Source organism: Aquarana catesbeiana, linkage group LG05 (assembly GCF_042186555.1).
Source record: "Aquarana catesbeiana isolate 2022-GZ linkage group LG05, ASM4218655v1, whole genome shotgun sequence".
Lineage (NCBI taxonomy): Eukaryota > Metazoa > Chordata > Amphibia > Anura > Ranidae > Aquarana > Aquarana catesbeiana.
Window position 1 is genome coordinate 631,536,480 of NC_133328.1, and position 17,005 is coordinate 631,553,484.

The 17,005-nt window shown below is 45.7% G+C and overlaps 1 protein-coding gene across 2 annotated transcripts in view; it reads right to left on the bottom strand.

Annotated features, from left to right (window-relative positions):
• The window catches only part of PLEC (plectin), a 292,355-nt gene extending 275,734 nt beyond the window's left edge, over positions 1 to 16,621 (bottom strand). For both annotated transcript variants that reach the window (XM_073632331.1, XM_073632329.1), the window contains exon 1: positions 16,494 to 16,621. The gene's annotated coding sequence lies outside the window, so the exon portion shown is untranslated. The remainder of the gene's footprint in view (positions 1 to 16,493) is intronic.
• Between the last annotated feature and the right edge of the window lie 384 nt (positions 16,622 to 17,005).

Sequence of the window (17,005 nt, forward strand, 5' to 3'; positions counted from 1 at the left end):
TAGCAGACTCTGAGACTTCTATAGGTAGACAGCCATGCAGGGTAAGGTATCCAGCCGGACACCACATGTGTAGACACACTGTCTCCTATGGCAACAATCTTGAACAGTTCCTAACAAAGGTTACAATGAACTCTTTCACTTCCTCTACAATCTCCTCTTGTAGATCTTCACTCAACTGAGCTCCCAGTCTCTCTCACTAGACCCGCTAATCTACTGCCACCAGATCTCCTGAGCTCTTCCAATCTTCTCATGGTGGTATCTTCCTCAAAGGTCACCCCCGCTTCCCTGCTGGGTCCCCTAGCTTGGCATTCAGGATACTCCTCAAGCTTCACCCCACTGGCCTGCTCGGTCCCTGGCTTGGCACACAAGGCGCTCTGCAAGTGTCCCCTCCGCGGTTTGGGTCCCTGGCTCAACACCTTGCTGAAGTTTCCCAATTCTTCACCGTCCCCGGTTGGTGAGAATACTGCTCCGGTACTTGCTTCAGTTACTCACAGTGGTCCCTGGTAATTAGGCGATCGGTTCCTTTGTGGAGACAGCTTCCCTTCTACCTCCGACCACTGACAGGTTCTCCGGCCGGCAGAACCGTCACTTCTGGTTGGACTGCAAGCCGCAATCCCAACCCTGGGCTGCTCTCTTGCTTCTGGATAGGCCCTCAGACAGCCTGGCAGCCAGATGTCCCCAGGGATAGGCCTCAGGCTCTGGCCGAGCAGCTCGGGCAATACGACACACGTCCACCCAGACAGCCGTCCAGGTGGCACAGAACCCTGATCATCTGACTCCACCCAAAACATATAGGTTCTCCCAGCAGGCCAAGGGATTCAAGAAAACCCCTGCCCATTGGCTGAGACACCCCCTAGTCTGTCCTTGCATTGTCCTTGTCTTATCTAATGTCAACAGATACCCGGCCATCTAGTGACAGAAGAGAGAAGCGCAGCAATTCGGGTGGAATCAATTGAACTCCTATCAATCGGCCAAGGCAACTATACCTGGCAAGTAAATTTACTAGCAACCCTACCTAAACATCAGGGTGCTACAAAAAAAAAAAACTTCTTGTAGCAATTTTCATAGTAAAAGTGCATATACACTTCTTCTGTGCAAACGAGGCAAACCACCCCCCCCCTTCAAAAAAAAAAAAAAAAGAAAAACACAAATGTACGAGGCTATTTCCTGCGCTGGATGAATGTTTTTCATTTATTTAGAAAATTAGACATCTAGCCACTAGATGGCACCAAGTATCAAAATCCTATTATATTTAGCACCATCTGGTGGGCAATTATGGTATTTTCTGTTTTAAATCAATGAAAAACATTTGTATTTTTCCCCATTCGCACAGAAACAAATCTACATGCAACTTGCTATGCACTTTTCTTTTTTATAGAACACACACCTTACTGTTAATTTAGAAGTATTAGACAACCAGTGAACACTGGCATATAGTTTATATTCAACTTTTGCACTCTTAGTTGCCCTGCCAATGACAACGGTTAGTATAAGCAGTATAAGTTTAAAGTACACATAGTGTAAATTAAAGTGTTACTAAACCCAGGAGCCTGCAGTCACTATATCTGGTCCCCCACAGTACACAGAACATGGAAATGCAATTATTTTACTAAATATAAACCGATAAATACCTCATCAGCAGTACACAGCAGTCTTGGGACTCCTATCAGTTCCTAGTAAAGCTTGTAGGAGGAGTTTTCATACTGCCCTGATCCTCTGTCTGGACATGTCTGGACAGTGCTGATTGGCCCTGTGCTGATCACATGCACTCTCCCAAGAAAAAAAAAACTCTCTAGCAACACACACCAAACTCACACACCAAACTGAGCATGTGCAGCCCGTCCCCTGGCTCTGTAAATATCAGGCTATTTTTTTTTGGAGACAGTGAAAGAAAGGGAGGATCAGAGAAGGATCCTCTGTCTGGACACATTTGGACAGTGCTGATTGGCCCTGTGCTGATCACATGCACTCTCCCAAGAAAAAAAAAAACTCTCTAGCAACACAAACCAAACTGAGCATGTGCAGCCCGTCCCCTGGCTCTGTAAATATAAGGTTATTTTGTGGAGACAGTGAAAGAAAGGGAGGATCAGAGAAGACAGGATCAAACAGCCTTTATACACAATGCAAAGGATTAACCCCTTAGGTTACACAGAGAGTATAACAAGCATGCCTTACTGCATATACAGACTGATTTTACTGTGGTGGGATTACATTATGCTGATTCGGACAGAATTAGAGCCATAGGTCGCTCTGTCAGCAGACATTTGGCCAGTAGATAAGAGCTTAGTATGAAATTCTTATGGTACTTAGTGCCATCTAGTGGGCAAAATGTAGTATTTTCATTTTAAATGAATGAATGACCAGCACAGGAAATAGCCTAATAACATTCTTTTTTTTTTTTTTGCACCACCCTGCTCAACAAACTTCCATTGAAAAAAATTGAAGGAGCCTGGCGCAAAATTCTCAGCTGAACAAGTGACTTCAGCCAATCAGATGCAGAGTATTCTGACAGCTGCAGGGACTGAGGCTGTTTAGCGCGGATAGAGGGATCTGTTGCTGGGCTGGAGAAATCTTAAAGAGGTAGTAAGGCTTGCTTGGTCATTTTTACCTACAGGTAAGTCTATAATAAGGCCTATAATAGGACTTACCTGTATGTAAAATAAATCTCTCCTGAACGTGCGCCGTTTAGGAGATAATCACCTGCAGCCAGTTACAGCAATGGGGTATGCGCTCTGAAGGTCCGGCATACCTTGCCGGAAACTTCAGAGCTTTGTGCCGGAACCCGAGGGCTCCCACGCGCATGACATCATCACGGCTCCGGCCAATCATATAGCCTATAATAATTTTTTTACAACAACCGCGGTTTACAACCGCTTTAACGTGTATATCTACTCTTAAGCTGGCCATACATGGATCACAATTTGGCTGGCTCAGCAGGGACTAGGGATGCACGGATACTTCAACCACTGAAAATTATCACCCGAAAACAGGGTTACCAGCGTTTTGCCAATAAAAAAAAAAAAAAAAGTGCAGATAATGGCATGCTGAGACCCATTGACTTCAGTATATAACAAACAATTAATGCCCCGTACACACGATTGGACATTGATCGGACATTCCGACAACAAAATCCATGGATTTTTTCCGACGGATGTTGGCTCAAACTTGTCTTGCATACACACGGTCACACAAAGTTGTCGAAAAATCCGATCGTTCTAAACGCGGTGACATAAAACACGTACGTCGGGACTATAAAAGGGGCAGTGGCCAATAGCTTTCATCTCTTTATTTATTCTGAGCATGCGTGGCACTTTGTCCATCGGATTTGTGTACACACGGTCGGAAATTCCGACAATGGATTTTGTTGTCGGAAAATTTTATATCCTGCTCTCAAACTTTGTGTGTCGGAAAATCTGATGGAAAATGTGTAATGGAGCCCACACACGGTCGGAATTTCCGACAACAAGGTCCTATCACACATTTTCCGTTGGAAAATCCAACCGTGTGTACAGGGCATAAGTGTTATCAAAAAATATAAAAAACTATAATGCACTATATGTAGTACAAATACAGTTGTACAGACTATGAACAAAATAAAAAAACGACCCATTGACTTCAATGCAAAAACGCGTCCCACTGATTTCAATGCAAAACCGCGTCCCATTAACCTTAGTGGAAAATTGCATCACATTGACTTCAACGCAAAAGCATCCTGTTGACTTCAATGCAAAATCGCATCCTTTTGACTTCAATGCAAAATCGCGTCCCATTGACTGCAAAGCAAAAACGCTCCCTATTGATTTCAATGTAAAATTGCCTCCCATTGACTTAAATACAAAATCTCATCCTTTTGACTTCAATGCAAAATTGCGCCCCATTGACTTCAAAGCAAAATCGCGTCTCGTTGACTTCAAAGTAAAATCGCGTCCCATTGACTTCAATGCAAAGTCGTGTCCCATTGACATTTAAGGAAAAACGCCCCCTAGTGACTTGAATGCAAAATGGCGTTTCATTGACTTCAGTGCAAAAGCATCCCAATGACTTCGATTCAAAAACCCCCTCCATTGACTTCAATGCACAAACACCCTCTGTTGAATGCAAAATCTCGTCCCATGTCCCATTGACTTCAATGCAAAAACGCCAGCCACATTAATTACATTTAAAAAAAATATTTTAAAAACTGTTCATTTCAGTTTTCGGTTTTCAGCCTGCAAATGCATCCTAAATCTTCGGTTGCGGTCCAGAATTTTCATTTGATGCACCACTAGCAGGGACCAGCTGGATTTCAATCCATGCATGGGCAGGCTGGTTGCACAAAATTCTACCGTTAAGCTTCTGGTGGAAAATGTACACGTGATCAGCACCGCAGGCTATAGCCGGCAGCATTGATCAGTGTATTCTGATGGCGGGGATTCTGGGAAGTCTCCCTGCTGTCAGCGGGAGGGATTCCCCATCCTCCTGGAATGTGTGGATGGGGGAATTGGATCATTTTTCTTTTTTTTGTTCAACCCACTGGTTGAACGGAAAAGAATGACCAATGTATGGGCTGCCTTAGGCTGGATTCACACCAATGCATTTTTCACACTTACGCCTTTTTTTTTTTGCATTGAAATGAATACAATTGTATCAAACGCAGGTTGTCCATGCATATTTCAATGCATTTTGCGCTGGGCTGAGCCGCACAGATTGCCCGGGGTCCTATGAGTTCAGTTCCCATCGCTAAACGGCCGCGGTGCCTGCTGGAGGAATGTAGGGCATGCATTACTTATTTTTTTTCAATGCAGAGTATTGTGAAGCATCCCACTGCGGAGAATAAAGAGAAATGAAATATCATTATTTGACATTTCAATAAAGGGGAAAAAAAAAAGGAAACAGTGCAATGCGTCATTTACGACGCATCAGCGCCGCTCCCTTCATAGGTATAATGCGGTCCCTGGTGTGAAGGAGCTCTTGCAGTTGGAGTGTGATCCCGGTACTTATCTCTCACGGGGTTAGTTGTCCTATGTCTGGCCTGTAGGATGTTAGTATTAGCAGAGCTGAGTTTGTATTGAGACACATGTGGGAGGATACAAAACGCAGAGATTACGCAATGACCAAATGTTTCCAAGGTAAGAATCTGTCTGGTAAACTCGCCCCTCTACAGACTAGATACTAAGTAACAGTGCCATATCTATAACCTTCAGGGCCACCCCCCCGGTGCAAGAAACCATGAAGGGCCCTGTCACAGAACCCCCACACTCCGCTTAGAGTGCTTCCGTCAGTCCACTGCTTCCTCTAATCTGGATCCTCAGATATCACATATTACAGCCGTATATTGTAACCAAGAACCAGATAAGACTAGCTTAGTTACAAACTGAACATGGAACTGTCTATTGAAATACATGTAAAAACAGATATCCACTCAGGGACAATGCCCCCTCAGCAGGGAGGGCTGTTGGAGGAATTCCCCCCTCCCCTCTCTGCCCTGCCCCCCCTGGTTTACATGCTAGGAGCACAAATACAAATATCCATCCCATAATACATTTCTCACAAGGCAGACACAATAGAACAATGGAATACAGCCACACCCCAAAATGACCCAGCAAACAGTCCACAACAGTATGAGACGATATACAATATATATATATATATATATATATATATATACACATACACACACATACATATGCACACACACACACATAATATTCCAGTGTGGTTGTACAGTGAGTCTGACTAGTACAGATCAGACTGGGGTTCTCGGTCACCCTGTGTACATAGGAGGAGCCATGGGAGCTGGACCCGGAGCTTCCAGTGCTCTCCAAGGTAAGCTGGGTTCCACAAGCCCACCCCCCCCCCGCCCAAAGTGACTCCCGTCACAGGCCCCCTTGAGGCCTTCCCTCTGAGCCCGGTGGTGGAATGCCAGGGCCTGATCGGTCGCAAGCGTGACCTTTGTGACCCTGGTAGTTCCACCACTGGTGTCAGTAGTTTTTTTTTTCTTTTTTACAATTTTTTTTTTGGGACCCCTGCCACCCCTGTAGGTACACCCCTGCTAAGTAACAAAGCTTCCTACAATTATGTGTCAGTGAAAAATACCAAATCATTTTGTAGACATGACTATTGATCTTCTGGTGACACTTTGTAGGCCCACGAATATCGGCCGGTATTGGCTGGCTCAACAGAAGACAAGCCAACATTTGGCCCATGTATAGAGCAGTGAAATGTTTCGGTTGCAAATGCGATCAGATGCGAATCTCCAAATTTTACTTGCACTTGCAAACATTTGGATGTAAATATATTGATAAGTTAAAAAGATAATCTTTTTAAAAAAAAAAAAAAATTCTCTGTGCGAATGTCTCAGCATTTAGACAGCTGTAGTGAATAGTCCCCGTACTACATGTCTAATAGGTTTCCTATGACCATCAGCTTCATCTAGTGGCCATAATGCGGTATTTTCCTGGCATAGCTCAATCAGGAAAATACTGCATTATAGGCACTAGATGGAGCTGATGGTCATAAGAAATAAACATATTAGACACGATACAGGATTTTTCACAACAGCTGTGCGAATGATTTTGCAGGTGCTCCAGGCCATTGGAAAAGCGTCTTCTGGCAAGATTTTGTCTGCTCTGTACGCTGCAGGATCTGGTTGGAAGGAGTGTTACGTCTATCTTACCTAGGTGCCGCAGGCGGAAGAGGAGGGTGAGGTAAATACAAACCCTGACTACAGCATACAAAGAAATTGTAGACAATGGTGTTTTTCCAACCTTGTGTTAAATATTTGGTGAAGACCCATTTTTGTTCCAGCATGACTGTGCCCCTGTGTACAAACACAGCTCTTTAAAAGGTGAGTTTGATGCAGAGGAATTTGAGCAGCCTGCAAAAAGAGCAGAGGTTTGGGAGTGAGGAATTCAAGTGGCCTGCAGAGACCTGAAGTTTGACATGGAAGAACTCAAGTAGACTTCTCAAAGATGAACTCAAGGGGCCTACATAAAGACCTGAGGTTTGGTATGAAGGAACTTGTGGCCTGCATAAAGAGGAACTCAAGTGGCCTACACAAAGGCCTGAAGTTTGGAATGGAAGAAATCAAGCGGTCTGCACAAAGAACTGAGGTTTGGTATGAAGGAAATAAAGTGGCCTGCACAGAACTCTAACCTCAACTCCACTGAAAATCTTTGGGTCATCCATCATCAATACGTAACCTTAAAAATGGGTACAAATTCCCACAGACACAGTCTGTGTAGGAATTCCGGTGGCCTAAACAAAGACCTGAATTTTAGTATGTAGGAAATCAAGTGGCCTACACAGAGACCTGAAGTTTGTTATGGAGGAACCAAGTGGATTTCACAAAGAACTGAGGTTTGGTATGAAGGAACTCCAGTGGCCTGCAGAAAGAGGAACTCAAGAGCCATACACAATGACCTGAGGTTTGGATGAAAGAAAGTGGTCTGCACAAAGAACTGAGGTTTCGGATGGAGGAACTCAAGTGGCTTGCACAAAGAGCTGAGGTTCGATATGGAGGAATTCAAGTAGCCTACACAAAGACCTGAAGTTTGGAATGGAGGAAATCAAGCGGTCTGCACAAAGAACTGAGGTTTGGTATGAAGGAAATAAAGTGGCCTGCACAGAACTCTAACCTCAACTCCACTGAAAATCTTTGGGTCATCCATCATCAATACGTAACCTTAAAAATGGGTACAAATTCCCACAGACACAGTCTGTGTAGGAATTCCGGTGGCCTAAACAAAGACCTGAATTTTAGTATGTAGGAAATCAAGTGGCCTACACAGAGACCTGAAGTTTGTTATGGAGGAACCAAGTGGATTTCACAAAGAACTGAGGTTTGGTATGAAGGAACTCCAGTGGCCTGCAGAAAGAGGAACTCAAGAGCCATACACAATGACCTGAGGTTTGGATGAAAGAAAGTGGTCTGCACAAAGAACTGAGGTTTCGGATGGAGGAACTCAAGTGGCTTGCACAAAGAGCTGAGGTTCGATATGGAGGAATTCAAGTAGCCTACACAAAGACCTGAAGTTTGGTATAGAGGAAATCATGTGGCCTGCACAGAGACCATAAATTTGGTATGGAGGAACTCCCTTGTGGCCTTCACAAAGAGGAACTCAAATGGCCTACACAAAAACCTGAGGTTTGGTATGAAGGAACTTGAGTGGCCTGCACAAAGGGAAACTCAAGTGGTCTGCACAAAGAACTGAGGTTTGGTATGGAGGAAATCAAGCTGCCTGAACAAAGCTCTAACCTCAACTCCACTGAAAATCTTTGGGCCATCCTTCATCAATACGTAACCTCAAAAATGGGTACAAATTCACACAGACACATGATCTGTGTTTTGCAGGATCTCGTTGGAAGGAGTGTTACGTCATTCTTACCTAGGCGCCACAAATAGAAGATGAGGGTGAGGTAATTCAACTGGCCTGGTATGAAGAAAATCATGTGGCCTACACAGAGATCTAAAGTTTGGTATGGAGGAACTTAGGGTGGTCTTCAAAAAGAACTGAAGTTTGGTATGAAGGAACTGGAGTGGCCTGCACAAAGACCTGAGGTTTAATAAGGAGGAAATCAAGTGGCCTACACAAAGACCTGAGATCTAGTATGTAGGTAATCAAGTGGCCTACACAAAGACCTGAGGTTTGGTATGGGGAAAATCAAGTGGCCTACACAAAGACCTGAGGTTTGGTATGGAGAAAATCAAGTGGCCTACACAAAGACCTGAAGTTTGATTTAAAGGCGATCAAATACCCTACATAAAGGCCTGAGGTTTGGTATGGTCAAGTGGCTAGTACAAAGACCTGAAGTTTTATTTGGAGGAAATTAAGTGGACTGTACAAAGACCAGAAGTTTGGCATAGAGAAAATCAAGTGGCCTACACAAAGACCTGAGGTTTGGTATGCATGAAATCAAGTGGCCTACACAAAGATCTGAGGTTTGGTATGGAGGAAATCAAGCTGCCTGCACAGAGCTCTAACTTCAACTCCACTGAACATCTTTGGGTCAAATTGTCACAGACACACATCAAAATCTGTTGGAAAGCTGTCCCTGGAGAGTAGAGGATGTTATAGCCACAAACAGGGGCCAAATCCATGTTAACAGCTGTGGTTCTGGAAAGGGATGTCCAATACGTTCATAGAGGTGATGGTCAGGTGTACACAAATCTTTGTCCAAATAGTGAAAATCCAGTCCATACATACATCCAATCCATGTACTGTATATATCAGAATTGATATCAAACCCAATTCTGCCAGATAACACTATTTCCATAAAATAATTCATGACAACGGGGTCAAATAAGCAATTCCAGCGGTGAGTTCCCTAGACAAACCACTGATTAATAAGTGATCAGGCCTGGTAAGCACTGACCACATTCACCAATGAGTAACAATCTGTGGCTTTTGTTCTCATAATAAATCACATCTGTTAAAGTAGCCGTGAACTCTAACTAGAGGGCATAAGGGGGTTGATTTACTAAAACTGGAGAGTGCAAAAACTGGTTCAGTTCTACATAGAAACCAATCAGCTTCCAGGTTTTATTTTCAAAGCTTTATTAAACAATCTGAAGTTAGAAGCTGATTGGCTACCATGCACAGCTGCACCAGATTTTGCACTTTCCAGTTTTAGTAAATCAACCCCATAGTTTGCTGTATGGACTTTGTGACATTTTTTATTAACAAGAAAATTCTTGTTTTCCTCTTTTATTTCCAAACTTACAATGTGAAGAATTGCTATGTTATAGGGAACATCTAGAAATAGTAATTGTGTCTAAGCAGTATCCTAAAACAAATCTACACTCTGTCTTGGATTCCTCTTGAAAAAACAGCAGTCCACTTTCTTTGCCTAGCTACTCCCGTTCTGTATCCTCCTAGCTATACTGTTTATCTGCAGTGTGAGATCATCTAAGGCACTGCTGCCTCTGTCTCACCAGCTTCGGTGTGAGATTTGGTGATGTCATTACGGTGCTGCTCACTGTTCTCCTTGCTGGAGGGAAAGCTGTACCTGAGGACCTGCAGTGCAAGGATCTCCCTGCTTCTGCTTCATCCTTCTGTGGATCTGTGCCTCCTTCATCTCTGCCATTGCTCCATCAGCCATCAGATCATCAGTCATCTGGGCTGCAAGTCTGACATGAGAAAGTAAAACCCAGCCTCTACCAAGATGGCTGCCTCCACACAGAGAGATAGCACAGAACAAGACATGTTAAGTCAGTAATGGGGAAAAGATCAGGTGCAGAGAGACCACAGGAAATACTGGTCACTAGCCCTTCGTCCACTACTTGTCTTTTTTGGGAACAGCCTTCAGGTCCTCTTTATGGCGCCTACAGACTTCAGAGCCCAGGCCCTTTTTATAATGCCTACAGACCTCAGAGTCCAGGTCCTCTTTATGATGCCTACAGACCTTAGAGTCCAGGTTTTCATTATAATGCCTATAGACCTCAGAGTTCAGGTCCTCTTTATAATGCCTACACACCTCAGAGTCCAGGTCCTCTTTATAATATCTACAGACCTCAGAGCCCATGTCCTCTTTATGATGCCTACAGACCTCGGAGTCCAGGAAATACTGGTCACTAGCCCTTCGTCCATTACTTGTCTTTATTCGGAACGGCCTTAAGGTCCTCTTTATGGCACCTACAGAACTCAGAGCCCAGGCCCTTTTTATAATGCCTACAGACCTCAGAGACCAGGTCCTCTTTATGATGTCTACAGACCTCAGAGCCCAGGTCCTCTTTATGATGCCTACAGACCTCAGAGTCAAAGTCCTCTTTATGATGCCAACCTCAGAGTCCAAGTCCACTTTATGATGCCTACAGACCTTTGAGTCCAGGTCTTCTTTATGATGCCTACAGAACTCAAATGGTGACTATCTGTAAGAGCACAGTTTTTCCCCTGACTAAAAAAAACTCCATTTCCACCCGGAGCACGCCTGGGGTTGTTTCCTGGGGTCAAGGACAGCCATAGATATTGGAGGCACCTGAACTGTCTGAGACCCCTCTCCGTATGTTAGGCTAATCTGCTGCCTATCGCTACTCTACATTTTTCGACTGGCTTTCTTTGTGTTTTTATAGTGTTTCTAAATTAAAAATGTAATATTGTGCAGTACTTACCCTGAAAATGAATCCTAAAGCAGCAACCATATCTAAGAACTGATAAGCTGCAATTAGGGCTGGGAGAAGGTGGGTGGGGGTTGGGGTAAGGTTCAGCGGCCCCAGGTGCAGCATCCTCATAGGAAGGACCATTATGGAATGATGGGTTTAGATATCCTTTAACATTCATGGGTAGTCAGGGATCACAATCTCAGCAAGAGCTTGCTTTCAAACAAAATCTTCCAGAAGAAGGATTGGACGCTTACATACACCAATGGCGCATCAAAGAGAAAAATAAATGATTAAAAAATGAAGAGGTGGTAGAAGGAATGGAATGTTTGGGGACTCTGCCTGCAGCCCACAGACACAGCACTTCTAACCAGCTCAAAGCCCGGTGTCACATGGGCCTCCAGAGTTCGCACACAATGCCGGCTCTGTGCACCGGCAATGAATGTCTGACAGCAAAGCAAACGTCTCCCAACGCAGGCTGGAGGTAGAGAAGCCGGCCGAGGGGTACGCAGTGTCGGGACAGGGTCATCTAGAGCCCAGGGCAAACATTCCAAGCTGTGCTGCTCCTCAAGATGTATGAGTAGAAATTCCCCCAGTACAAATCCGCCTCCCCCTCTGAAATTCCCCCTTCCAGCACAAATCTTTGCCCCCATCCCCCAAATCCCCCCCAACACAAATTCCCCTTCCTAAAAAGAGTCACCCCCCCCCAGCAGAAATCTTCTACCCCTCAAATGTCCTCTCCAAGTACTTATCCTCTCCCCTCCAATCCAATCCCCCCTTCTAGCACAAATTCACCCCCAAGCAAAAGGTTTCTCTGCTAGAATCATTCTCCTCCACCATATCACCTCTTCTAGCACAAACCCCCCAAATCCCTCCTCCTAGCACAAATCCCCCCCCCCCCAAACACAAATCCCCCTAAATCACCACTCCTAGCAACTCTTGAAACCTGATGCGCCCCCCCCCCCCAAATTGCCCCTCCGAATACAAATTCCCTCCCCCTCAATCACCCCACAGCACCCCTACGCCTCACATAATAACACAGTGCCCAGGGCAGCCGTCCCTCGTGCCCACCCCTTGTCTCAGCCCTGGAGGTACCACTCCCCTCGTGATGTCACTTTCATGGGCAAAGGTGTTTATTATTAGGTTATTCCTAAAATGCTCCACCCTTGTCACTGTAACTGCAAGACAGATGCAGTGCCAGAAAAGAGTCGTCCAGCACCCAGGGCGAAGTTAAGGAACTGCACCCCCCTCCCCCCACTGCTAATGCATGTAGTTGGTGGGTGTACCACCCTGTGTGCTTTGGTGCCCCTCGTATCACCTGTTCCCCCATCCCCGGCTTCCCATAGTTAGCATGGAATTTGCATTGTCCAGGTTTGCCCATTCGCTTGCTTTCTAGCAACAAGATGGGCGGGCGGATATACATGCGCAGTGTGTTTTTCTTGCCGCCATGGGGCGAGGGGTGCATGGTGTGACAGCAGTAGCAAGGAGGCCAGGATCCACTAGTTGCCCTCCATCGATCTGGAGTGCGCATGCAGTGCTCACAGCATGGCACTCTTCCCCCATTGTTAGGGTGCTGCTCCCTGGGGCATCTGTCCCTCCTGCCCACCCCTAGCCCCAGCCCTGGACTGTTGACTGAACTATTATGAGCAGTGCTAGGACAAGGTCTTTTAGAACCCAAGTGCACCACCCCTGAGCTGTTTGGTATGCAGGAAATCAAGTGGCCTATACAAAGACCTGAGGTTTGGTATGGAGGAACTCAAGTGGCCTACACAAAGACCTGAGGTTTGGTATGGAGAAACTCAAGTGGCCTACACAAAGACCTGAGATTTGGTATGGAGAAACTCAAGTGGCCTACACAAAGACCTGAGATTTGGTATGGAGAAACTGAAGTGGCCTACACAAAGACCTGAGATTTGGTATGGAGAAACTCAAGTGGCCTACACAATGACCTGAGATTTGGTATGGAGGAACTCAAGCTGCCTGCACAGAGCTCTAACTTCAACTCCACTGAACAGCTTTGGGTCCTCCATCATCAATACCTAACCTCACAAATGGGTACAAATTATTGGCACCTGTCCCTCCTGCCCACCCCTGGACTGTTGTCTGAACTATTATGAGCAGTGCTAGGACAAGGTCTTCTAGCACCCAAGTGCACCACCCCTGAGCTGTGAACTAGTTCAGAAGTATAGATTGCAGGTCCCGACATTTTTTGCGTCCCCTACTCCTTCTGAAGCACCCAAGGCAGCCTCCTATTCTGCCTACCCTTTGGACCAGCCCTGCTTGTAGGAACACTGAGTTGTTAAAGGGTAACGCCACTTTTGTGGGGGAAAAAAAAAATGTGCAAATAAAAAAAAAAAAAAAATCTAGCATATACAATTGCGACACAAGTCATATTGTGATTGAATGTTATTAAAAATGACCTTTACTTTTCCATCTGCAATGCTGTAATTTTCTGTAAAATGCAATATGGCCACCTGGAGGTGTTCTGTACACAGATGGTATACAGAAACCCCCCCCCCCCCAAAATGTAATTTCCTGCTTGCGTAATTGGCTCACTGATTTTCACTAAGATACAAGTCAGATTTTGAGCATCCCCTGCAACAGAAATGTCATTTTTGGTGAGATACTCCCAAAAGGGAAATCACATCTAAAAGGGATGCCACTTTCCTCAGAGCCCTGCAGGTGCAGCAGCTGATCGATCATTACAAAACCACTCCCATTAGACATGGTCATTGACAAACAGACAGCTATTTCTCCAGAACAACAAAAAGGTAGGAATCTGCAACAAAAGTTTTTTTTTTTTAAATCCCAATGTACATCGATCACCCAGAAAGGAATGTTTTTTTTTTCTCAACAAAAGTGGAGTTACTCTTTAAATCCAAATATCAAAGGGTGAACCCCACAAACGCAATATCAAAATGATTGCTCCCCCCCCACCCCCCATATGTTTTCAGATGGGAACTGATCCTCAGGTAAGTCTTCCAAACTAGACATCACACACAATGGACTTCCCCCCCAACCCCGTTGCAAGATTAGCAGAGTTTACCCTCAACTGCTGGGAAGGGATTGAAACTTTCAGTGAAGTCAAATCTGTAAACTAAATGAAGGGCGCTCCAGTCGCTCACGCTGGGTACAGGAGCAGGGGGTGCACACCGCCCGATATTACCCAGATTCCCTCCTGATTGGAGGTCTCCATAAAAACCCCAAACAATGATCTTCTACTATTTGCCCTGTTTAGGTCTGTTAAGTTTAACACTAAAAACACATTTTGTTATATCTGTTTAAAAGAAAAAAAACAGACCTGTTGATCCTGCCAGAAATCTCGTAAGCTCCTAACTCCCTGTCCTCTCTGCCTGTGGTGCACTGGTATCAGTTTCATTGTTCCCAGCCATCTCTTTGAACTACAGAACTCCTCCCCCTGTGTTATGGATGTGAGGAAAGAGGGAAGTGCTCTCCGTCCTGGGGACTACAACACTACTCCGTAGATTCCGTACACTTGTGCTGGATACACACTATACAATCCTCTTTAGATTTTGGCCTTTAGATTTACCAAAAACATATAATATGAGGTCAAACCTTAAGAGTTTCAATTTGTATGTAATCAGGCCGGCCCTTGTACTACATGGTGGTAGTAAATCTAAAGGAAATCAGACAACAAAAGTTGTATAGTGTGTATGGGAGTCTAAGTGATCATTGTCACCCTGAGACAGGAAGTGTATAACTGGCAGGATCACCAAGGAAAATAAAGGGAAAAAAAAAACGAATGCAGGGACTGGGGAGCTGCAATATATTACATTTTGGGGTTTATATACTGTACATTTTAAACCTCACAATATTCAAGGGGTCATCAGTGTCGTCCCCCTCCCGATATACGTGATTTTCAATGATGTCTGTGCTGCATTGCTATCAGTTACATTGTTCTCAGCTAGCTCTGCACACTACAGAACACCTCCCCATGTTATGCCTATGAAAGGGGGGGGTGGGTATTCTGTAGTTCTGTCCTAAGGTGGCAACGCTGCTCCCCCCCCCCCCCCATAGACAGCACGGCGAGTGATTATGCACTGCGTCCAATAACGCATGGAAATTAAAGGGGACCTCTACTGGCTGCCATTACTGAACTCTTCTTTTTTTTTTTTTACCGTCATGGCTGCAGAACTAGAAGGCAGCTCGGGAGTTCTGACCCATTATCCGATGCATGTTTGTTCGGAGGCAGCCAGGAAATGAGCATTTTTCAGGAGGTGGGGGGTCAGCAGCTGCAGCCTTTACATTTGTCTCTGTAGAGGGTTTTGTATCTTTGGGAATGTCAAACGCATTCCGTCACCTCTGACATCATCGCCCAGAGCTGCCGACACCCGCCCCCACCCCCCCCTGACGAGAGCACATGGCGGAGTCCATACAAGACGCACCACAAGTCCCAGCCATCCAGACACAATACACTATAACAGACTGGAAACTGGAAAAGCCATGTACAAAGCTATAGAGGACAAGCCATGTGCATAATACATAGCCATATAGAACACAATAAATGTCACCAGGACGCCATGGATCCCTATCGTATAGTCCAGATATTTCTTAAAGGGACCACACCATAGTCAATGCAAGTGCAAAGTTTTGGAGGTGGGGGGGGGGGCGGGGCACGCTGGACCCCCTTTATCAGGCATGGAAAGAATATTTTATCAGAAGTTGTGTCACGCGCCAGAACTAAACCCAATTCATAAAAGATACAACAGATACAATAAATGCCGAGACTCTGCCAGGAGGTCACCAAAACTGCCGGCCCTGGGGCCGCTGGGTGGACAGCTCAGCAGCACATGCTCCGCCTGCTCTGCACTGTACAGGATATATACAGGAAGGTCTGTGTATGCAGAGGAAGCTTTCAGTGCTGTACATATAGAACTGCCGTGTAATAATATAGAACCTCCAGAAGTCGTGCCTCTGCTCTGCTGCACGCTATGCAGTCTAGAAAGGGTTAATGCTATATATATATATATATAAAACATATAATTATATATAAATTATATATAGCACAGTATTGGGGGGACACAGCCAGCACCTGCCCCCAGCAGCTCATCCCACCCTCCATCCTGGGAGTGGAGGTGACCCCAATATGAGAATTATTGCTGCAGACCCCCTCCCTGCAGATAAGACAGAACAGACGGCGGAGGCGGCACGGCTGCTGCAATTCCCCAAGCAGGCGGGCTAATCACCCAGCGTGCGCCCATCCGTCCGTCTGTCCACCCCTAACCTGTCCTGCCCTACCTGTCTGTCCCTCCACACACCGCCCCCCTGTCACTGCACCCTCTGTGCCTGTCATCTCCCCCCCCTCCCCCCCCCCCCACCATCCCCCCCCCCCCGAACCACGAGAACATCAGACCCCAGAGCGGACCCGGCCCCCCGCAGACCCCTCTCTGCTCACCGCAACATCAGCATCCTAAGATCCCTGCAAGAATCCCATCTCCATCCTGCAACACTGGAGGAAGAGGGGGGCGGACGGATCTCGGAGGAGAGGAGGGAGGAGAGAGGGAGAGAGAGAGAGAGCACAGCCCCTCCTGGGGAGGACTAACGCCACCAACAGCCAGATCCTGGAAAGACTGATAGAGAGAAGGGAGGAGAGGAGGAGAGAGAGAAGAGAGAGAAAGAGAGAGAAGAGAGAGAAAGAGAGAGAAGAGAGAGAAAGAGAGAGAAGAGAGAGAAGAGAGAGAGAAGAGAGAGAGACGCACAGAAAGAGAGAAGAGAGAGAGAAGAGAGAGAGAGAAGAGACTAGAGAGAAGAGAGAGAGAAGAGAGAAGAGAGAGAGAAGAGAGAAGAGAGAAGAGAGAGAGAAGAGAGAAGAGAGAGAGAAGAGAGAAGAGAGAAGAGACTAGAGAGAAGAGAGAGAGAAGAGAGAGAGAGAGAGAAGCACAGAAAGAGAGAGAGAGAGAGAGAGAG